Consider the following 24,351-nt stretch of genomic DNA (forward strand, 5'->3'; position numbering starts at 1 on the left):
ATGCAGGTAAAACCCAAGAACATATATATTTTTTTCTACCTGGCAGAAGGGCATAAAGAAGTACAGTTATTTTGGGAAATGGTTATTTCTAGCTTCTGGTCCCATAAAAATAACCTATTACTAACCATTACTTATATGATGGTTAAAATGTATTGTTTTAAAAATCTGAGTCAATTAAAATTAGTATAAAATTCACTTTCAATAGCAAATACCATGAGAAGCAGTGATAAAAGCTATTTATCTTAGAGTTTTTTATAACTATGTCTTTACATAAATGACTGGTCTTAAAAGTAGGACTGAAATACATCCAGGGTTTGTTCTCAGGCAAAAATACACTTCTATCCTCCTACATCTATAATTTAGAAAAGAGAGGAATTATTGGAAGTAGGATTATGACCACAAGTTAATAGGTGATCACAGTGAGAAGTAAATGTTACGTTAGGCTCCCCCTTGAAAATGAAGTGAGAATATGAAGGTTTTTTCTAAAAAAGCTTGAAGTATGATGCTTATCCTGTGAAAGAGGGATCAAACATATTTTATGACAGGTGTTAATACATAAGAACAATGTAAAAAGAAAAAAGCATGATTTACAGTGAAATCATACTAGACACAAATGATTACTAGACCTCACTACAATTATCTTGGTCCATTACAACTAGAAATTGTAGTTATGTGGGTCATTTAAAAAAATTTTAGTATCTCACTACAGTTTATGAGAAGCTTACTAAGAAAAACAGATGATATGATAGAAAGTAAAGAAATTGGGAGCAAGTCATTTAGGTACATATGAAGTTCAGTGTCCCTTGAGGGTATCTATAGGTCATAGCGGTAAAAGCTAGTGACGTAGCACAATGAATCCACTTTGCTGATTTACTGCTTCTGGTTATCAAAGGTGGAACGAGTTTTCTGACACGCTTGATTTGACTGTAGCAATTGGATGGCTTGTGAACACTGGTAAAGCAAGCAAGGTTTTCTGTCTACTGAAGCCATTCACATTACTAAACCACAGGTGGGGTAGCCTTAATCTACAATTAAACACCTCTTCCTCCATTCTTACAGGAATATATGACCATTCAATTACAGGTGGTCAGATAGGGATGTAACCAAGTAATTATAAAGTATGCCTACAAGGAAAAAATATCTAGCAAATTCTGTGTGGGTTACTGCTTATCCCTGCAGACCCTTCCACTTCCTTTACCAGAAACTCTTTCACAGTGAGTTTATGACTGACTTTCTTTTTCCTAATCACAAGGGAAAGGGTTGCAGTGTGGATAGTTCCAGAAAAACATCTCTTTGATTCCTTGTTAATTTTTGCACACTGCAGTTTGAGGTGGATAGCCACTGGGCTGAGCAGGATCGCCAGCGGGGGAAGTGCTCCTGGAATGTGTTGAATGTGCATTCTTGAGATGCTTTGAGTGACTGCCCCCTTACTGGCTTCTACCCATTTTCACTGGTTTGGCAGCTTCCAAAGGCAACAGGTATTACTTTTAAATACTCAGTTGTTTCCCTGGCCCTTAATCACCGACAGCTGACTGCTCTTTGGTTTCTGAAAGAAGGCTTTTATGGCCCAGCTATTTTATCCCCATTTAGCTTACGTCTCTTTAATGTTTGTTTATTCTATCTTTAAATTAAAGAATGAAGTCGACAGAGTCGTCTTATCTTGATCGAAGACTTTCAAGCAGGAGCAAGATACCACCACACTTAGCACTGGAAATACACAGATTAATAAGGAAAGGCCCCTTTCCTCAAGGAACTTCTCTCAAGGAACTGGTATGTTCCTGCCTTGTTCTTTATGAGCTTTTCATTTTGAATGGCTTGGTGATTAGTAAGTAACGCAAATAGAAGTATGCTATTCATTGACATTTGCTATCAGTCAGTGAAATATTTTAATTGCCATTATCAAGCACCATTATTTTCCATGGCTACTTGCTTTTCTCTGAATAATTTGAAAACTATGAAATGTGAAATGAATCTTTTCATCCAGACTAGCTTTTCTTTATAAAATTTTTAAAAACAGCAGATGAACTTCTGATCAAAACTCAGGCACACAGCTGCTTTCTAGAACAGTTTTGCAAGTTCCTGACTCACCCATAGCCTCTTGCCTCTTTCATGCCATATTGTGCTGCTACCCTAGTTCTTTCACTCACCCGTTCTTATTAACATGCTTCGGGTAATTCTTGAAAATTATTTTAGGATTCCAAGCTATATAAATGACAATGATAATGACTTTCCTAAGAAAGCCATTTAAAACTATCATGGATTATGCTTTATATCAACTTCTGTTTGATATTCAAATTAATGTATAATATGAACAATAATGAAAACTAGTTTAGAAATAGTATGACAATATTTAAACTGTCATTATTTTGCACAGGCTTTTGCCTACCTTTTCTGAATTAGAGTGGTTATATACCAAGCATTCAGACATAAGAAAAGTATTAAAATAGTATTAAAAATAAAATAAAATAGAGTAAATGAATATGCACAGTCTTATTCCTTCTCTGGAAATCACATTCCTTCTTTGGAAATCCCGCAGCACAAAAATACGTTATTCTATCAAACCCTTATCATATTGTTTTATAATTACTGTTTATAGTCTGTTTCTCTGATGAGGCAGAGAGCTTTAGGAGAACTTAAGTTTATCTTTGGATCCTCAGCTCTGACATAATGTCTGGCAAGAAGAGGACTGAGAATTTTCAGGACAAATCTGTTGAATGAAATAGAAGAAGGAAGAATGGTGGGATTCCCTCACTCTTGTCTCTTAGCCTGCATAAGTTTTAGCTTCCTCCTCTGTAATATGGGTGAAATAAGTTGTAAAGAGCCTTGGAAGATATGCTGTGCCTAAGCTATAAGGAATTGTACTGGACTTGGTTAACTTTGGTATTCTTTACTTCAATCAGAGAGGATACCGTGTGTGAAACACTGGGCTAGGTAATGGGCACACCACTCCTTTCCTCATAGAGTTGAAAGTCTAGTGGGAAATAATGCCAGGTAAATGGACGATCACAATTTAATACAGTGACAGAGGCTGTGCAAGTTACAGGATGCTAAGAAGCACCTTAGAGAGTCTTTATCGCAGCCTCCAGGAGGCTGGAGAGGAGGCTGGAGAATGTCATATTTGAGACTGACATGTGACAGGGAAGTATTTCAGGCAGTGGAGAACACGATGAGACAAGGGAAGGAGAGTGAAAGCATGATGCTGTGTGTGTGGGCAGGGGGAGAGGGGTGGGGATGGTGCTTCTTAAATTCATGTCCTGGCCTTGGGCCAAAGAACATGTGGCATTGCTTTTGTAATCTTTTATGGGTCATCTGCTTCCAAATTGTACAAATATCTAAGTTAAATTAATTTTTCTTCCATCATGTAGGAAGTATTCCCTGAATCTCCTAAATCATATATAACCTTACTTATCACTTTTGGGATTTATAGCAAATATTCTATCAAAAAAAATAGCAGAATCTCACCTTCAAGACATAAAAAGCCTTGCTAATAATGTTTCTGAATACATAGCTAAATTAGTTTTAAAAATCTAAAAGCATTTTACCACTGAGTGATTTCATTTCTCATGAATTAATGCTATTATTTGGCTTCTTTAAGGTAAAAGAATACTCTTCACTGAAATACTTACATTGACAGAATAGCAATTTAATGAATGTCACCTATATTACTATTTGTGATTAATCATCCATGCTGGGTGTCATATAAGCATTTATATTTTGTATGTTTCATGTAAACATCACAATACTGAAAAGTGTATTTTGTGTTGACAAATAAAGGTGAAACCATGTACTAAGGACAGTTGTCTTAAAACACTGTCTTCTTTACAAGAGTGGTGAAAAGAACATAGGCAGAAATAGAAAATACAGGTTTTATTTTTGGTGTAGCCATGAGCTAGTTCTGTGGCTTCAGTTAAGTCACTTCACTTCTATTTTATTTCAAAATTATTTTCTTTATTCTTCTTATTTACATGTTGAACAACATGGAAACAATGTTTGAAAGGGTTGTCAGTGGAGACTGGTTATAAAATAAGTACTTAAACTTTATTTAAGTATGGGTAAATCCTAGAGGTTAAAATTAAAAAAAAAAAAAAAAACCTTCCACAACATTAACACCATTTATTTCAGTACATGGATTCTAGATTAAGAACTGTATCTCCTTAAGCACTATTTAAAATACAAAAATAAATTGTATGTTTTACTGAATCATTATTTACATTATATTTATCCTCAGATGTCAATGCTGGAAATGGACTATAGCAACATCAATAAAGGAAGACATTCTAAAATTAACTTTAATGGATCCAGATATTCAACATATTAAATAAAAATAAGACAGAAAAAATTATGATGTTTTTACAGGATAAGATCCTTGGGTATTTTCCTAGAAATTAGATTATAAATATATTTGAAATAACAATTTTATGGGTTGAGGGGAAAAAATGAGCTATGGAGTAATTCCCATAATAGTCACACCATCAATGAAATATTTCCACTTTGTTCAGTTTGACCTATCAAGAATCAGACTCACTACTCTCTGAAAAGAACATGTAGTAGAAAAATCTGGTAACTTCACGGCTGCTGAAAGAACTGAACTGCTAATCACCGTGGAGGATGAACATGGCTTCAAATCATATATTTATTCCACAAGTTATTATTTTTCCATCCCCAAATATTCTAATGATAAGAAATCACCTTTTTAAATCAAATGGCCTTCCATTATGTTCCTTAAGTTCACAAGACACCCATCTGGGCCTGGAGATAATGATGCCATAAGATGGCAATCTAAGTTTTGAGCCACAGTCAGGGCAGTCTTCTAAAAATAAGAGACCATTTCAATTCTACCAAGTCTTGTTTTGCAAATCTATCCTCACATAGCACTTAATTGTTTTCAGTACAAAAGTTAGTCATGAAATTCTCCATTAGTGGTTGGTAATGGACCAAAATATTACATGTTTGTAGAAAGCGCATTTGGAAAATGAAATGCTGGAAGTAATAGCCACGTAAGGAATATTAATATTTATATGAGATAACCTTGTAAGAACAGATTTTCTTCTTACTGACAACTGCCTGCACAGAATATTTTCCATTTCCTTGAGAAGAAGCTTTGAAATTCTATCATTTCTCAAGCCATGCTACTACTCTGCTTTGTTGTGTCCTAGCTGCTTTAATAGAAAAGTGGGAGTGATTAATAATTGTTAGTTTTATGATAGATGTGATAAAATAAATCAGAATGGAGTCCTGGAATGTTAAATATACTATAGGCAAACAATATTAAGCTATGTCTAAATCAAATCTGAATGCGTTCAGCAAATTTCCACTGTTCATTAATAACACGTAACTCTAAAGGGATGAATTTCAAGCAAGTATCAAGAAGAGGATCTGGCACTTGTAACTGTATTTTCAACAAAAGGTTACATGCATTTCCAACGTGGTGTCAGCAATGCTAGAGGAGATGTGTTCAGTGTTCACCTTGGTCAAAACTGACAAATGTACTTTTACTGAAATTAGAATGAACTGAAATCACCTAGTTATACTAAATAAACTAATCCCAACCCCTTTTATTTCTTGTTTTAAAAGGAATTCAATTTTATTTACAGAAAGAAAATATGATAATATATTCAATGATCAACTCAGATTGAATGAAACTGTTGCTTTTAATTTTCACAAAGTGATGAATAATAAGAAGAACGATTAGGAGTTAGTATTTATTGAGCACTCCCTGTGGGCCAAGTACTGCTCTGTTACATTTTTTATTTCATTCACCCTTTTCCACAACCTTTGGGGCTGGCACTGCTTTACAGATGAAGCAAGCACCTGGGGCACAGAGAAATTAAAGAACTTGTTTAAGGCCATACATTTAACAAGCGATGCCAACTGACACATGGAAACTGGAGCATACTCTGTCTCTGCTTGTTGGTCTCTCTCTCCCTGAGCAGGGAAATGAAAGACTCATTGAAGGTTACTGCTCAGTTCAAGTTATAATTACTACAGGCAGAGTGTGCATCCCTAAACCACAATCTGAACTAGCCAGGTGTTTATTTCAGAAACCAAAGGGGCCTTTAGCATGGGGACTAAATGGGCGTACAGCCCATGGCTGTTTTTGGGATTCTGCTTGAACTTACATGGAATATTAGGTTTCTGTTGTGGTGTAGAATAAGCATAGCATAGCCCAGCCACAGGTCTAAGGCAGCCCCAACCAAGCAATGAGAGGCAAAATTGTACAGTGTAAACATGAGGATGGGAGAAAGGAAATCTGAATTCAAACCAAACCTTAGTTTCCTCATCCACAAAACTTGGATCCTAATACCTTCTCTGCTTCTTCTTGGAGTAGAAATGAGCTAACAGGCATTAACGTAGTCTGCAGTCACAATCAAAACAAAATGAGCATTCCTACAAAGTCCAAGTTGAAGCACTCAACTGTTGGACCAAAGAAAGGACCACTGGGTTTGATGTCAAAGATAGAAAGATCCACACAACTAGATCAGCTTCACTAGGAAAGAACAATACAGCTCTAGCTTCAATTTTCCCAGGGGCTGCCTCCAAGAGTATGCATCATTACAACTCCAAAGCGAGTTAAGTGATCGCATTATAGACTCAAAAGAGTGCCTGGATCTTAAAAAGATCAGCTTTATGTGCACCACTCCAGGATGATCAAAAACTTTTGAGAGAAATTTTCAGTAAGTGAATCCACAGAATAAGATGAATGGCAAACAATAAAGTACAGCACAAAAGCACCAACCTAGAGTTCAGAAGTTTGACCAGAAGGAGTGCCACAACACTCACTTATTCCAGAAATACCCACCACTGTTAAGTCTACCTTTGTCAATCACCATGGATACTAAACTGACAGACAGGCATGGTTTCTATTTTTCAGAAATTCACAGACTACTAGGGAAGCAGATATCACACAATTCAATGCAAAAAATATTATTAATCAATTTGAAATTCAGGTTTCTCAGTTATTAAATGGTGATATTGGAATAAATGATTGCCAAAGTCTCTTTCACTCATTACCTATGACTTATTTTTTTTGTTAAGTGACAAACTAAAGAACAGAAAAGGATACAAGGTCAATAAGGAAATAAGAAAGTGGAAATGCCCGGACATACAACTTACACGTTATTAATTACATATTCATGTGAATACAGGGGAGATGCAAATCTTAAAGAATTAATGCAATTTTGTCAGAAAAGAAGTAGTTTTAAGACAGAGGAAAAAAAATAGGAAAAGACATTTGGGTTCATCTTCACCACTTCACAATAGCTCCCACTTATAGCTTTCCAGGTGCAAAGCAGTTTATCACATAAATTATGTCATTTCATTTACTTCTACAAGAGCTCTATGCTATATTATTACCTTAGTTTTAGATAAAACAAGTGAGGCTTACATAGACCCCCCACCCTGCAGCTATAAAATGATACATCCGCATTTGTGTTCTGGCTGCCTCATTCCAGTCCTGTGCTTATTTATGTACCTTCTTGTCTTTATTATACAACACTGACCTTGAGCTACTTTTGGGCATGGAACCCCAACGTGACTGCACACAGGAGAGTGGTGTATGGGCCTGACCTGGGAAGAGATGTGGCTGGGGGCAGATGAATGGGTAGGCTGACGTAAGTTTACGCTGGGACACTGGAAACAGATTGTAAAGTTCCTTAATGTCCTGTGGAGGAACTTAAACAGCATCACGTATACAAGATAATAAAACTCTTCCAAAGCACCCACTGCTCTTTGAGCAGGGTCTTACAGACAGGGAAAGGAGCTTCAGGAGGTGAAAGGAAGCCAGAGGCTTAACTGGGGTTCAATGTGAAATACTGTGAAACTAAGCACAAATCTAATTTAGATTACGGGACAATTTTTAAAATCTAATTACATCAAAACAACATCCCACAGTTTACTTTAAAATACCCACAGAAACTACATAATACCTACATTACTTCCAAATGTGTCATCAAACAACTGGAAAATAATAACAACATTGAACACTACCATTTACTCGTGAACTTATTCATTTAAAAATACTTACTGAGTTATAGCTATGTGCTAACTAATGAGTCAAACTCTGAAATAGAAGAATTACAGGAACGTATACTCACAGAACATTAATTCACAGCAGAGAACCACATGAGGAACAGAAAAGTTAAGTAAGTTTGTCAGTGTCAAAAAGCAAGCTGGACAGAGATCTGGGAAGGTGTGGAATTCTATTATTACATCCTAATAAATTGACTGTCCATTTAATAAAAATATAGAGGGGAGCGAACAAACATTTCCTGAAAGCTCTCTATAAGCAGTTTTGCTAGACACTTTAAGTTCTCATTTATTTCTCACAAAAACACCATTCTGTGGCCACATGATCCCATTCAACAGAGGAAGAATTTAACTCAGAAAAGATTGATTTAACGAAGGGATCAGGGTTCCAGCCTTGACTTGTAAGTGACTATGTGACTTTGAAAACAATCTCCTGATCTTTATGTGCTATGTCCTCCTGTATAAAGTAAAGGAAATGGGGCCAAGTTGACAGGACAAATTGCCTCATTAAATGAAAAGATTCATTGTGTGCGAACACATGGACAAGCATATGTGCGCCTGGCGTGACTTGATGGGTGACACTTTTTAAGTCTTCAGGTCTGTGATTCTCTGCCGGAGGCTGCAAGAATAGAAAGGAACTTGGGCCTGATGAGTGTGGGGAGAGGAGCCATCTGGGAAGCTTGGCTCTGGTGGGCAGTCTGAGTAAAGCTGGAAGGGGTGGGAGCCCCTGGACTGGGAGCAGTCAGGATGGGGAGAAGGAAGAGAATAGGTCGGGCCGTGAGAATAGGTGTGACTGACATGCGTGGACACAGCCAGGGGGTCAGTATCACCAGTTCCCTGGCTGCATGAGAAATACTCACTGAGTCTGGGGCAAACGACACAGCATGGGTTCTGTGTATAGATTTCTCCTGTGATGGCAACTGATGTTTCAAAAGCCAACAAAGACTGTAAAGTAACTGATAGCAACAGATCATGTGAAAAGCAAGCTATGCTTTACATTAACTCAGAAGTGACCACTGGACCAAGAAGATCAACATTGGCCAAAAATTAATATATAAATTACACTACAGCTAATATCACCCAGTTTCTTAGCATTTAGGAAAAATAAGTTTGTCTCCAATTTTCTTTTATTTTAATATAAATCATAACATTAATTTGTGCAATGCTTTTCCCTTTCATTTTTCATGACATAAATTTTATTCTGGGTCCTTTATGAGTTTTTCCTGCCTTATTTAGTAAAAGTAGAGCATATATGGAGTAATGGAGTAAGACAGATTATTATGGAAAATGCTATCTCAAAAGAGTTGCCAAATAAAAATATAGGTTATAAAGTCAAATTTGAATTTCAGATAAGCAATGAAAACAAGATGAAATATCAGACACAGTGATACTAAAAATTATTCATTGTCTATCTAAAATTCAAATTTAACTGGCTGTCCCATATTTTTATTTGCTAAATCTGTTAGCCCCTCTATCAGCCCATGCTTTGTAGTGAAACTATCTAAGTAAAGAAGGCCTACCTTCCCTGTACCCAACAGTCATCTACTATATCTGAAAGACCTACTCTGAAGGCCACTTCATTTTCACAGACATCAATAAAAAAATATCAGCATTTGAAAATGGGCCAGGTCAGAATCTCAGCTCTTAAAAGCTCTGACAACACATTAGGGGAATTTTGGGTGCTTAGCGCCAAGTAGGTAAAGATGCTATTCCCTGGTGAGTTTTTAGGCTATCCTCCAGGACTCAGGAAGGTGGTACGGCCTTTCAGTAGATTCGTGGGACAGGACCAGAGCAGAGGTTAATGGCTCTCAGGCCCTAGATACATTATACACTGAATTTGAGATGCCTCTGTTGCTTCCTCTCTGGAAGTCACCCTGTTTGGGGAGACTATCAGTTCCCTGTCATGGTACTCAGTTCTCAGCCACCCTGAGGAACAGACAAAAAAGAACCAGGTGCAAACTGTCACAAGCTTTTTTACAAAGTTCAAAAACCTCCTGTGTATTTTCTAAAATGTAAATGAATATGCTTTCATTGGCCTAGGATGGCAAACTGCCTTTAGTTTCTGCAGATTAAAAAATTAAACCTCATCATGAAACATAGAGACCAGCCCGATTTTCTGTGGGAAATTTTTAATGTGGTCAATCTTATCTCAGAGGCATGGTGTGCATGCCCTAGCTCACACTAAAATGATTTGCTTTATAAGAAAAGAAACCTGTTAGGAAAAACATTACAGGACTGACCTAGCTCCCTATGGCATCACTGGACCAAGATGATCAACATTAGCCAAAAATTAATATATAAATTACATGATATCTAATATGATCCAATTTCATATGAACTAAAGTTACATTTCTGTAGCTGTGGTCATTAATTCACTTAAATAACTCATTCATTTATCTGATAAACATAATGTTCTTACTTTTGGCACTTGGTTAGATATTAAAAAGCAATTTACATGTAGCAATGGAAGCAGACATAATGCAGAGTTAAGCAATAAAAATATAAACAGGACCTACAGACACAAAAGAGAAGGGAGGAGAGAGGGCAGGAGAGAAGGGACAGACAGACAGAACAGAGAGACAGCAAATTACAGCAAGAGAGACAGAGAAAAAGAGAGGTACTAAGAGAAAGAGAGACATCCTCTCTTTAAGGGTTTAAGAATACTTTGCTACTTCTTCCTTGGAAGTCTGTTTATAAAATTTCCTGTAAAGATTAGTTTAAATGGGTTAATTTTCTGTTGCTGAGAACGCTGAGGCTTTTTTATTTTTACATTATGTATTTTTGTTTTCTCAACATTTTATACTGGAGAAATATAACAAGAATGGATTATTACCTGTGCTTTAGAGTCGGGAAAACTAAGGCTCTTGAGCAGTTTATCATTTCAGTTTATTTGTACATACCCAGTAGTGCCAAATGGCTTATGTTTTTTCAAAACAGAATAATACAGAAAGGAAAAGAATTAACTTCAGATACATAAGGGACTATAATTTCAGCAGGAAAAAGTGAGAATTCTCATCCACCATGAACTAACAATGAGAGAAATACCTGAAATGTGATATATTCAAAACAATTCCAGGCAGCAAAGCCATGATGTTCAGAAATCCACGGGGAGGACTCAGAGGAAACTCCCACATCCACGGCACTGGATGTGGAGGGGTTTTAATAAGTAAACAATATACCATACCGTGTACTATGGCAATGATCATCATAATCATATGTTTTTCAACTTCTATTTTCTTCAAGGTGCCATGCTTGCTAAATGCCATATCCATGTGAACTTTTAATCTTCATAAAAATCTTGCAATGCTGGTGTCATAATTTCCACTCTACTTATGAATAGCACAAAGCAATGATGACAAGATCAGCTTGTGTAGTAGTATTTGACTCAGACTTGTTATATATTCAGGTGTGCCTGAATCCAGGGCTGGATTTCAGTCCCCTTATTAAGAGGAGTAGGGAATAGTCTATAACTGTGCTCTAAGTTTAATGTGCAGTGAAGCACCAAGCTTCATTTTGGAGTAGGGATGACCTTTCTGAGGCCTCTGAAACCAAAGCACAAATGGGTGCCAGTTGGAAAGTGTGCCTAAGCAGATGGAAAATCTGAGTAGCATGAGGGATTTTTTTAAACTACACCCACCTTCTGCTGCAGAGTCCCCTCCCCCTGCAGGTCCTCAAGCAATAAAGTTGAGAACCACTATTCTAAGAGGTCTTAAAACCCAAGGTGGGGAATAATAAGCAAGTTCAAGCTAATATTTTTAGAGGGGAGAGAAATCAGAGGTCATCTCTGAGTCTCTAGATTGTATAAGGAACAATGTTGGGTATTACCAAATATCAATCACTTCATTTCAAATCATCTGTAAGACTTATTGTACTCCCATGTTTTGAAATACTTAGACATTAAAAATAAAAGTAATCATTTATGCAATATAGAGAGTCCACTCAATCTCTCTCTTCATCATTAAGTAAATATTTTACCACACAGAGCTGATAAATTATTGGTGAGAAGTAAATACATTTGATGCATTTCAGGTAGGCCTAGCAACCTTATGTATGCTATTCCAGGTTTAAAAAAAATCAAAAACAGGAAAGAGACCATTGAACTTTTGTTGTGTGGGTCACTAAGCTGACAGAAACACTGGTCTAGGAAGTCTCAGGAAGCACAAAAATGGTTGGCCAGCTCAGCTGGTGAGGCTGCCCTTTCATTCTATAAGTAGAGTGAATCTTCCTCTCACACTTTTGCTGTCAGTACATGCTGCTTTCATGCACTTGAGCCTCTGTCACAGGAGGCATTTTATATAACAAGGGAGTTGAAATCAATTCCTTTGGTATAAGACACATTTGTTTCAGTTCCATTCACCATTTTATGTGGTTCTAGGGAATGATAGATGCCCCAGATTGTGGCTTTTCTCACTTTAAAAAACCGTCCTCTTTTAAAAGGACTGTTAACTTATGTAACAGTAATAGTACTGTTATACTCTAACAGTAGAAACCATCCAACCTGATGTGTTTGGGATCAGTAGTTGGTGGATTAAACAAAAATACTAATTAGAAAGGGAAATATAAAAATACATGGAAACATAAATATCTTAATTTTTCATAAAACATATAAAAGTACAACTTTCTAATTTTTCACATGAGACAAGTCCTTTTATTTAGTATGAGACTGGTGATGGTCTTTTAATGTTTCATAAACCATTGCCATAATGTACCACCTTAATGGGCTCCATCGTTCATCAACAAGAACCCATAAAGGCACTGATAAGATGTTTCTGATAATTCACAGTTGAAAGTTCAATGTGACAGTGATCTTAGCTATCTGATTTTGTTGACTTTGTCCAAGGTGCAAGCTATTTTCTTTCTTTCCTCAACAATATTCCATAGGATTGGCCAATCGATTAAATCATACTTACTAACTGAAATACATATAAATCGTGTATCTTATCATCTATAATTAAAATTTTATATATTTAATTACATATGTAAATTATATATTTGAGATATATATATGGATGGATAGACAGATTTACAATATTTGTAAGAGAAGCTTTCAATTCTATCAGACTTTACTTCTGAAAACTTCTGGTACCTCATAGAGTATTAACAGTAACCCAACGCAGTTATTCTTAACTTTCCCAGGGAATCATGGATGCCTATGATTATCTGACAAGAACTGGAACTCTTTCCTCAGAAAAATAAACACACCTCAGAAAAATAAACATAATTTGAAAATTATAAATATTTTCAAAGACCCAGAGACTCAATAAATTCATCTTATAGCTCCTATGGATCTATGATTCTTAAATAAGAATGCTGTTTTTTTTTGCCAACATGAAAAGTTAACCCCTTACTTACTAATTAGGTTTTAGGTTTGTGTTGACTGAATTCTTAGGAAACAGTTGCAAACCTCTGTAGCTTATAACACTTTGACTTCCTTCTTTTGTATAAAGCTTGAAAATTGCATCCAGCTAAAGCTATACTCACACAGCAAAATAAAGAAGCAAATAAGAAGCAGTTAGACAAAACAAAACAAAAATGAATTCCAAATCAATCTGAGTTCTCCAAGCCATTCTTCTCCTAAACCTGAATTCAGCTCCGGAGGAAGTACTCCTAACCATCACCACTTTACAGAGTATCTCACGTTTTCAACAGGGGCCCACACCATGCAAAATACAAGTGAGCTACTTTTTAGAACTGCACTGTGCAATATGCTAGCTACTAGCCTCACATAGCTATTTGATTTTTAATTAACTAAAACTAATTAAATTTAAAATTCAGTTCTTTAGTCACCCTAGACACATTTCAAATGCTCAATACCCACATGTGGCTTATGGTTACTGTTTTGGACAATGCACAGACATTTCCATCACCTCAAAAAGTTCTAGAACTCAAAAAGTTCAGTATTTCTGTTCCCTCCAGCAAGTGATTTCTATGTTTGCTGGAAGTCAGTTATGTTTGTTCCCAAACCAGTTTGTTCCAGTGGGTTTAATATGAAATTGTGTAACTTAATCAAATATTATTTAAACCAATTTAAGGATAAGTGTAAAAAGAATGAGAGGTATTCAAAACCTGCACATTTTGAGAAGACTTTAAAAAAATTCAGTCACTTTAAAAAATGCTATAGAATTAAATGTGGATAAGACAACTTTATAAGATTAGGGAAAAAAATCATGGAAAAAAATTGTATTCTGCTCTCAGATTTCTTTACATTGGATTTGCACTTAAAGACATTCATGAACCAACCAAATTAGACATCATAAATGATGCATTATGGGATTTACAGAAAGGAAAGATGACTAAGATTTGCATCAACCCAAAATAAAAAATAGTTCTTGGCTTACATAAAAATACAGGCAGATAAATATATAATTAAATTTTAAAATTTAAACAAAATGTATAGTGTATATATGTGTTAATTTTTAAGATCTGTTTTTTTGAAAATCTTTGTGGATTAACTAATCAACTATCAATCCCAATTGTATTAAATAGGAAGGTTTCTACTACACATAGCAAAATTGCAAACACATGTCTTCTGTATTACTATAAACTCAGTGTTTTCATAATTGATTGTGTCGTTTCTATTTGCCAAATTTCAGTTCATTTGATTAAACTATATAGAAAAATTTATGGACAGGAACCTGATCTAATTCCAGATTTATGCATAATGGTCTTTCAATTATAACATAAGAAAATATAAATAACAATAATACCAGTTTCTTTACTCTTGAACTCTAATCCATATAAAATGTAAGACTTTATATGGATATGAAAACACTTAAACTTTTTCTTGTGTACACTCTATCTAGCCTTTGGATTTATTTTCTGACTTGAAAATGCTAGTTATCCTTCTATCCATGGCATAATTACTTGAGAAATAAGAAATTTAAGAACTTCATTGTTTTGTACAGTGAGATCTCAGTGTAAATGGAAACCTAAAACTACAGGCTACTAAGACTACCACAGTTACTACTGTTACATTTCTTTCATTAAAATAGCATTAAAATACTGCAAGTGGTGGCTGTTGCTTGACCAATGAATATTTCTCATTAGGCAATTAAATTCAAAGAAATATTTGAACGGTCATGGGCCATACATGTCTGTAGGAAGTAACAGCATCAGCATAAAAGTGTATAGGAATTTGTCTTTTTACACACCTTAGAATTACTTGAATGTTCTATAGATACTGCAAAGTATCTAGTTCAACTATAAGAAAAGATGATGTGAGGTTCATCAAAAAACAAATTTATTATAATTTCACTTTACTATATGATGCCTTTATTTCAAAGATGGAAAACTGCTTTTGGGAACCAAATTTGGATTGCATGAAGTCATTTTGGAATATCTTGAAAATGAATATGTCTTTTTTGGTTTACCACAGTCTCCATTACTTCCTTTTGTCTTGAAGTCTGGCTTATTACATTGCCCAGATCCTTAAGTTATTTAAGCTCATGAAAGAAAGAATAAAGGCTTTGTGGCTGAAGAGGTGAAACACATGGGTGAAAGAACATGATACTGACAGGCAGCAAATTTGCTGAGAAGTAGTAGTGGATGGTAGGAATCAATAGGCAATGAAGAGATTAATGCCCTTTTGGTATGTTAAGACCTTCACCTAAGGATCTTTCATAAGCATTTAGGGGCTTTTTAGGGGGTTAGTTATGGGTATAGTCAAGATCATTAACCTCAAGAGTTCTTCCTGTATTCTGTGGAAGAGAAACTAGGCATGGGTATGAAATAAGGCTCAGGATGGCAGAACCCTGTACCAGATCATTTAGGGAAACTTAGGGAATCACCTCTGTTCATGAGTCAACATTTGATAATAGGGAATAAGAAACAAAATGATTAGTCACAGAAAGGGACTCATTTATTCTAATAACATAGTTCACGTACTGCTGGATGGCTTTCAAGAAGACTCAATCTGATTGCCAAGTAATTTATCTGATTCCTCACTTACTTTGGCCAATTAGAACTATGATAATATGAACTGAATGAGACTTTTCTGGTAAGGCCCAATCAGTTGCTCTGCAATTGTTTTTCCTTCTATTTTCCCTTTTTTTCTCAAACCTCTGACATCCCTGCTCCTCACTCTCCTTGCTTCATTCCACAAAGCATTTAAGGGAAATCGGCTACTACGAACACAAGGACATATATAAAATTTACTGTCACAAAATATCAAAAGGGATATTGGTTAAGTAAAGTATAATTTGCTAATATTTGTTTCCTGAATTTTCACATTTCCAACATTTGGTGTACAATAAAGCTTGACCACTTAAAATTCTTAAAGAAATTACTCAATCTGCACAGTTATCCCCCGATTGAATGTTAATTCTCTGAATGTACAATGTTTCTTGTGGTTTCTTAGACATAATTTAACTATTTCTAGATATTGACACCAGCAGTGATCCTGAATCTTGGCTTCTTTAAAAATAATCCTATCAATTCATGAATTTGTCATTTAACATTTTACTTCATAAAAATATAGTAAAATTAAATAACCTCCTTAGCTGGAGAAGCAAAACTTATTATTAATCATTAGTGAATGCATAATTCTCTCATGTGGTAGTCTCACCCTACGGATAAGCTTTTTATTTTCTTCACTGATGCTAACTATATCTTGTAGCTTCAGAGTTATGATTTCTACATGACTCACATAATGTGTCATAGCTACATCTTTATTACTTTTCAACTATTCTTCTGTAACACCAGTTCACTTTAGATAGGGTAGATAAGAGATCACCATTCTATGCATCTGTCATAGTATTTTTATAATATTCTTCTTCAACTACACATCATAACTGACTTCTATGATAAACTCTATTGCACTCTATGGAAACAGGCATTTATCGGTAATAGTATTCTATTTGGCTTATCAGTGTGTATGAGTTGGTTTCCAAACTATACACAAAGTCCTGAGACACACACACACACACACACACACACACTAAAGAGATCTGAGGCCCTGAAGGGTAAACTATTTATAAAGAGGTAATCGTTTACTATTCAGTTGCTTGTTTCTTCTACCTTTGAGTTGAAATGCTACCATCATACACAATATCATTTCTCTTTGTTAGGTGTGTGTCATTTTCTTTTCCAGTCTTCATTTCTCTCTCTTTCCCATTCGCTCATCTATGTCTCTGCTTCTTGTTGTCTCTTGATTAGTCCTTCCTTGAAAAGCCTTCTTTCTTAGAGACTACTAGTTTTTAACTTCTGCATAGCAGTCAAATAATTTTGATTGAAATAATTGGTATTCAATTTCCTAAGGCTCATGTATTCTTCCTCTTAGTGATTCAAAAGTTCCTCCTTCACTACCGTTGTTGGTCAAGTTTAAGTTCTGAGATATTTTGGATGCCAGAATGTTCTATAGACAGCTCATCACCAAACTGCCAGGATCTTAGGGTTCTTAACATAGATTTGTATCTAAAAATCTTTTGTGTACTCATTGTTTTATACTTAGATTTTAAAGTTCTAATATTTACAACTATATAATTCTGTGACTGAAAGATGATCTATATAAACTACCTTATCTGCATACATTACACTGTTGACTGCCGCTAAAATTGAGGGTAAGCTAATGGACTCCAAAAGACCAATTTGTTTTTATGTAAGGACAGAATATTGTAGGTATCTTTCCTTCAAATAATATATGATCCAATCCTCAATTACACTTTGTATACTTATTTTTTATTAATCTCTTGATACGTTTCCTGGTTTAGTTATTTCTGATTCAACAGATATATATATAACTATACAAAAAATGGTAGAAGATAAGGGAAACATATGGAATATAAAAGCTGATTCATAAAATTGATGCTGAAAGAAAATCCATTCATCTAGAAATCAAGGAATTTAAAATTTCAAAAGAAATATACATTAACTAAATGTAGGATTATAGACTGTAAAATGAACTTATTAATAAAATGAATTTGCTCTATTCTTTTTATTCTGGAGAAAAAGCAATCCTAAATTATAAATTACCTAGAATGAGTCAAAAAACAAGTTAACTATATTACTAATGCAGAGCAGTCTGGGAATTAAATTTCGGCAAATTTTAGAACCAATAAACAAAATTCAGATTTGTGACCACTGCTGTAATTCATTCAATGATTCAATAGAAGCTCACCACGGAAACATATTTTTCTCCATTCATACATTCATCCAGTACATATTTAGATTTTAATATGTAAAGCATTACAGGGGATACAGTGAAAATTAAAGCATGGACTTTGCCCTCAAGGGGCTTACAGTCTAGCATGGAAAAAATAAACAAGCTTGTAGATAACCATAACATGAGGGAGAAAGTGATGTGTCATAAGAAAGACTCAGACAATGTGCTGTGAAGTCACTGACACTAGCAGACTTTTTTTTTCACTGTAGTGTCTAAGTGGCCAATAAAATTAGAAAGACCAATGACCAGTTTATATAAAATTATGTGCCAAAATTGTGAATCTATGAGTGAAAAATGCTGCAGTATTAATGCAGTTTAAGTTACTACTCACCAGTTCTTAAAAATGTTTGATCATATTAGAAATACCATCTTGCCAGTGTTTATAAGTAAAATGAAAATGGCATAATCTCATTTGAAAGGATCATTTTAATGTAATAAAAGCTCAAATTAATTCTCCAAAATACTCATGACACATTACCTTCTTGCACAGAAACTGGCTTCATTAGATTAAAGTGATGAAGAATTCCTCGATGGCTCAAGTGTGCTCCAAGGAAAGCTAGAAGGTTGTACAGTTAACTCCCAGGGTGTAATTCTAAACCATACAACCTACTACCTCAACCCGGATGCACACAGCTTCCCATGTTGCTTCAAACTCCTTATCATATCTTCAGTCAGCTTCTCCAAATATGGCGGCCATCTACCTAAGGGCTTGGCAAGGATGTAGACATAATATTCTAACATTTTACCAATAATGTAATGTGTGTCACTAGGACTACCCTAACCTCTTGGTGTTACAGCATAGGTCATTAAAAATGATACCTCTCCTGGTATAGCTTTACTAGCAATTAATAATATTTAAAGTCAGTAAGCACTCTGCTTCATTTTTCAAGAGAAGTTTTCAATAGTAAAGCAGTTATAACCTTTAATTTGCATATGGAATTTGATGACACTAACCACTGTAATGTGAACTGAAGTTTCTGAACAGGATATATTCAGATCTTGGTTCAAACCTTTCTATAAAAAATTCAAATTTCTTAAGCAATTTACTATACTTGGATTCAAACTTTAATGTCTGTGCTATAAAAGTGGTCAACAGTTGAAACCTGCCTTTCAGGATAGATGAGGATTAATATATACACAAAAAACAAAGGAAAATATAATCGCTTCAATAGCAATCAACTAGAGTTTAACAGGAGTTCGATTAAAATATTATTAAACAGTATTGTGTACAGCATTCTGTCAGATCACCACACTGACACAGACCCATAGAAGCGAGCTTGTGAGGTCCACTTCACCACAAGATCGGATCTACGGGTTTATGCCAATGGGCAACATCTCACATAGACTCCCTATTAATGCAGAATTTGCTGTAAATATCTGATGAAATTAGACAAAAATAATAATATTGATCCTTTAGTATAAATATTTTAAAGGCTAAAATGCTCTAAGTGTGCGTATTCCGAGTTAAAGGCCTTCATAAATATTATAAATACAGACCTACGTATATGAGAATTTAAAGAATAGTATATTGGAAGATTTTCCACAGATTACTTTTGTTTTAAAAGTGAATTTGGGAATTAAGCCATTCTCATTAATGATGAGTTTTAAAAGAAAAAAAAAGATCCATACATGCATGTATGAATTATGTAATTGTGGGCCATGAATGTAGTATTACCAGCCTATAATTAAGACCAAATTAACTATTAACCTAATTGTATAAGAGTTAGAATGTGCATGTTTTAACTCTTATAAAACCTTCCTTAGTGGTTTCAAAGGATTGGTGACATTATAACTTTTCACAAAACAAGTAAGATCCTGTTGACTAGGCAGAGAATACAGGAAGTTATTTAAAAGTCTTAAGTATATACATATGTGTCTATAGTTGGAATAATACTGAAATTAACAATATTTGGGTAAATTAATATCAGAAAACTAAAATTAATGACACATTAATAGCATTATTACTACTAGCAATGTTATTAACATTTGTACTCCAGATTTAGTGCATAAAAGATGATATTTTACCTCTTAAACCATAAATTTAAATTTACTTTTCAAAAAAGCTATACTTAACATAATACATGACTACATACAACTCTAATCTGGCCCACACATTGGACAAAAATAAATTGTTATTTAAAAAAAATTAAACAACCAGACAATGAACATACACAAAGAGTAAACAAAACCAGCCACATACACATTTTTTAAGATTCTAAGCTCACTAGCAACAAAATTATAAGTTGCACAATTGTTAATTGTTTCACTCAAATCCACAGTATTTAGCATATTTAAATTGTATATTCATGGTGAAAAATAATAATACTATACAAAAATTACAGTGTTTTTGTATGTTTTAAAGTAAATAAAATCAAATGTGTTTTACAGGCTTTATATAAATACTTTGGTCTATATAATTTTTACCATTATTTGTTTTCTACTATTCCCATACTTAATAAAATTGTAGTAAAAAACCAACAATCATGCGTTCAATTGTAATAAAAACATTTCAACATATATTCATAAATTTAGATATGAAATTAATGGCAACATTTGTTTTGGGTTTATCATAACTATAAGAATGTATAGTTTGGTTTCATTCTCTATCAGATCATAAAAAAAAATCACAACTTTATTCCCTTCCCCCAGGTTTCACTTCCTTTTTGTGGTATGACAAATAAAAATATATTTTCCCTTTTTCCCAAATTGCTTTCTATTCAACCATTACATGTTATATGAATGGTCTATGGATACATGAATGGATATATAGATATATATTCAAAGGGACTCAAACTATACATTGGTCACAAACTCACACAGAAATTTTTTCACAAAGATAGGTAATACTGTTCATTTTTAAACCATCAGTGAAAATTCGGACAGCCATATCCATAGAGAATATGAGACAAATTCTTATAAGCAAACAGTCTTTTTTCTTTAAAAATATTAAATACTAATTGCTCTTTTGCTTTTTGTTTTTACCTGAGATGATTTTCTCCTATGATCCCTTTCTTCACTTCTCATATCCATTTCAAGTTTTTCCCTAAAACAACCACGAAAGGAGAAATATCAGACAACTGCTGTCTAGGAGATCATCTGGGTGGATGGTGGGAATGAAGGTGGACGATCGAGAAGAAAACACAGTATCAAAACGGGCAAAACCTTTTAAAGTATTTTTTTTTTAAAAGGCTTGGAAGACTCGGAGAGCCCCACCCAAGGCCACTCATATGACATATAATGTGGTTTCCTAGTTTGCATTTATGCGTTCATTTGGTTGGTGGTGTTTTCACAGTAACAGTTTGGAAAGTGAAAGGAGGCATGGCTGTTCAAGAAGCGACTAGGTTCTGCACAATGAACTAGTGAAAGCTGAAAGGAGATTCGGATTTGGCATGGAGCTTAATAAGATAATTAAGAGTGTAGAGATTAACAGCTCCTAAAAATAACATTTAAAATAATGTTTTTCAACTAAAGGATCTTGAAACACGAAAACAGGTTTATAAATGTTAATTAAGCCTGTGAAAGTTGATGTTCCATTAGCTGAGGCAGTATAAAGGAACAAGAGCTATTTTTTAAATAATTAGTGAACAATAAACAGTAACTTAATAACAACATTTTTTTAATGTTATCAGTATATAGGGTAATTCCAATTTCCCATAATTCTTCATAGAACAAAACAGAAGGTAAAATGAATCAGTTCTATAATATTTTCTGTTTGCCTAAATATTTTCAATATAATAAAATATGATTTTAGAAGCATAACAATTTTCTTAAAGTTTATTCTTTTCATGGAAAATATTATACCATCAATTATTAATATGCAAATTATAGTCTTCATTTATGTATGATGTATATTTCAAAAGCATTTTCTCTTTTTAACAACTTTTAAACATGCTTCAAAACAGTTTTAATCAAAGTTAAAATAGAAGGAATATATCTGCTAATCTTTTTTCATTGAACCAAGAAAAACTGGATTTTATTATAAAATGGTTCAATTGTTGAGCAATTTACTTCTACAGACAAAATAATTAGAATGCAATGCATTTATCTGCTGAGCCAATACATTGCTTTAAACTTAAAACAAGTTTGCATGTTCTTTTTCCTACAAAAATATTTAATGGATATTTCTAAACACTCTGCAACTTCTCTAAGACAAATGCTTCTTTTAAAATATGTTTAAAAGACTGATCACCATGGAACAAGCTTCTTTTCTAAGTAGCAACTGAGAACGTGATCTTTTCATTCCTATTTCTGTTATACTGAAATCCTGGTAAATAATTTAATAACTTCCCCCAAATTAATTTCATTTATCAGCAGTTTAATAATGCATATTCTAATATAACCCTTTATTAGAAGTTCAAAAAGTTCCTTCTCTTCCACCTTTCAAATTATGAGTCATAGTACATGAAAGATTTTGCTTCTTTACCAACTAAGGCTAAACGCTCACTTTGCTTAGAAGCAAAAACGAATACTATACACAAAAAGCACAGATAACACATTAATGCCTTTCCAAATTTCTATGTATAACAAAAATAAAAACATGTACTGTCTTTTTCATAGACATATTTCTATTTTTACTTAAGTTTCTATTCTAATCAGAATTAGAATAAGAGAGCAAAAGGAAAAAGTTAATAAGAGTAAAGTGGGTGATGAGTTAAATAAGAACAAATTGAAAGTTCAGGATTCCCTTATATATAAGAGTAGGCTTAAAAAGAAACAACAAAAAAAAGTTATACCTGATAGGAAAGGTGCGATTTCACCAAGTGCGATATATTGCTAATTAGGCCATATTTTAAAATAATAAAAATAAAGAAGGCTCATTTGGCTATGTTGCCTTACAAAGCTGTACAAAGCCGGATGTCTCTGTAGTTATACAAGCCAATGTTTGCTTTTTTTTTTTTTGGTTTGTTTTGGTTTGAATTTTGTTTGTTTGTTTTTGTTTTTGTTTTTGAGAAGGAGCGTCCTTTTTTTTTTTTTTTTCCCCAGCACTGTTGCATGGAGTAGGAGAAACTCAGAGTTTTTTCTTCAGGGCTCCTGTTATTTCTTGGAAAAAAGGACCAGGGTGCTTTTCTTCTTTTTCTTCCTTCTCGGTATTCCAGGCACAAAGCACTGCGCAGAAGCTGCACCAATCCTCACCGTCCCTGGCAGCAGAATGGTAGAAGGTGGGAGAGACCAGGAATCCTTCCAGGCTGTGCTGACTTTAGAAATGAGGATTGCACACGTTTGTCTCCTGAACCAAAAGGGTGAGAAGGCAGGGTGCCAGTTTGCTACACTGCTGCAATGATCTCATTCTCACTGCTGCTGTCGTCCTGTTTGCCCAGTTCAAATGCCTGTTCATTATAAACCAAAAAGAAAAAAGAAAAAAAAAAAAAAAAAAACTACTGGGATTCTTCAGCAAGCAGAAAGAGTATTAACATTTAAAAAATCAGCAGTAAGAAAAAACAAAATCCAAAAAGCACATACATTTTAGGATTCACTTGTTATGCCTCAATATTCTGTTTATATTTTCCTTTTTTTTCCTATTTAGAGATAAGCAGCAGAATTTATCAGGCGTGAAAGGGACAGCCTCCTGGTGGCCTGCCAAAAACCCAGAATAAAGGCGAAGTTGTGCTTCAAAGCTCAGTCGCTTGCTGAGTCTGGCTAAAGTCAAGTATTAAGATCCACCATTTTCTGAGCCATGCTAGAAAAGAAGAAAAAAGTCAGGACGGTTGCTGCTTTCCAAGTCTCCGTTGGCACCATCACAAAATCTCAGGCGTAAGGTCACATGATTCTCTGCCAAATGTAGAGTGCATTCCCATCAACCATTCTGCTGATACTGCGAAGGAAGCTATTGTCTCGGTTAGACCCAAAGTTCAGCCCACTCTTCATTGAATTAGCTGAAAAACGCATCACCTTTGGGGGCTGGGAGTCATGGAAACGTCTACCTGGCAAGCTGCCCACTTTTTCTGCCCATCAACCAGAGATGGAATTGTGCTGCCTAATGCAATGATGACTTGGAATGTGAAGAGTCGTCCAAAGTGAATCTGATTCTTGCAACGCCTGTTTCAGTTTGCACAGAAAACTCTGGCTCCTTGTAGTTCTGAAGGAAGGAAATATCTTTTCCCACTAAATGTAGCAAATAAAGGTCTGAACATGCCTACTCTGTGACTTTATTTCACAACACACCCAAA

At 34.6% G+C, this 24,351-nt stretch overlaps 2 long non-coding RNA genes across 5 annotated transcripts in view; one reads left to right on the forward strand and one right to left on the reverse strand.

Annotated features, from left to right (window-relative positions):
* Positions 1-24,351, reverse strand: part of LOC118910414 (uncharacterized) — a 202,049-nt gene that overhangs the window by 80,128 nt on the left and 97,570 nt on the right. For 2 of the 3 annotated variants that reach the window (XR_008997443.1, XR_008997445.1), the window contains 2 exons: positions 21,167-21,227; positions 11,210-11,351 (listed from right to left, as the gene is read on the reverse strand). This is a non-coding gene — a long non-coding RNA (uncharacterized LOC118910414). Of the gene's footprint in view, positions 1-11,209; positions 11,352-21,166; positions 21,228-22,917; positions 23,049-24,351 lie in introns of those variants that run through there. The other variant, XR_008997444.1, reaches the window with a different exon arrangement.
* Positions 1,012-23,846, forward strand: LOC118910413 (uncharacterized). Of its 2 annotated transcripts, XR_005023950.2 has the most exons (4): positions 1,012-1,478; positions 1,635-1,770; positions 23,281-23,424; positions 23,709-23,846. It is a non-coding gene; the product is annotated as an uncharacterized LOC118910413 (long non-coding RNA). The 2 variants fall into 2 exon arrangements; XR_008997441.1 differs by having other exon boundaries at positions 1,012-1,770.

Source organism: Manis pentadactyla, chromosome 1 (genome assembly GCF_030020395.1).
Source record: "Manis pentadactyla isolate mManPen7 chromosome 1, mManPen7.hap1, whole genome shotgun sequence".
Lineage (NCBI taxonomy): Eukaryota > Metazoa > Chordata > Mammalia > Pholidota > Manidae > Manis > Manis pentadactyla.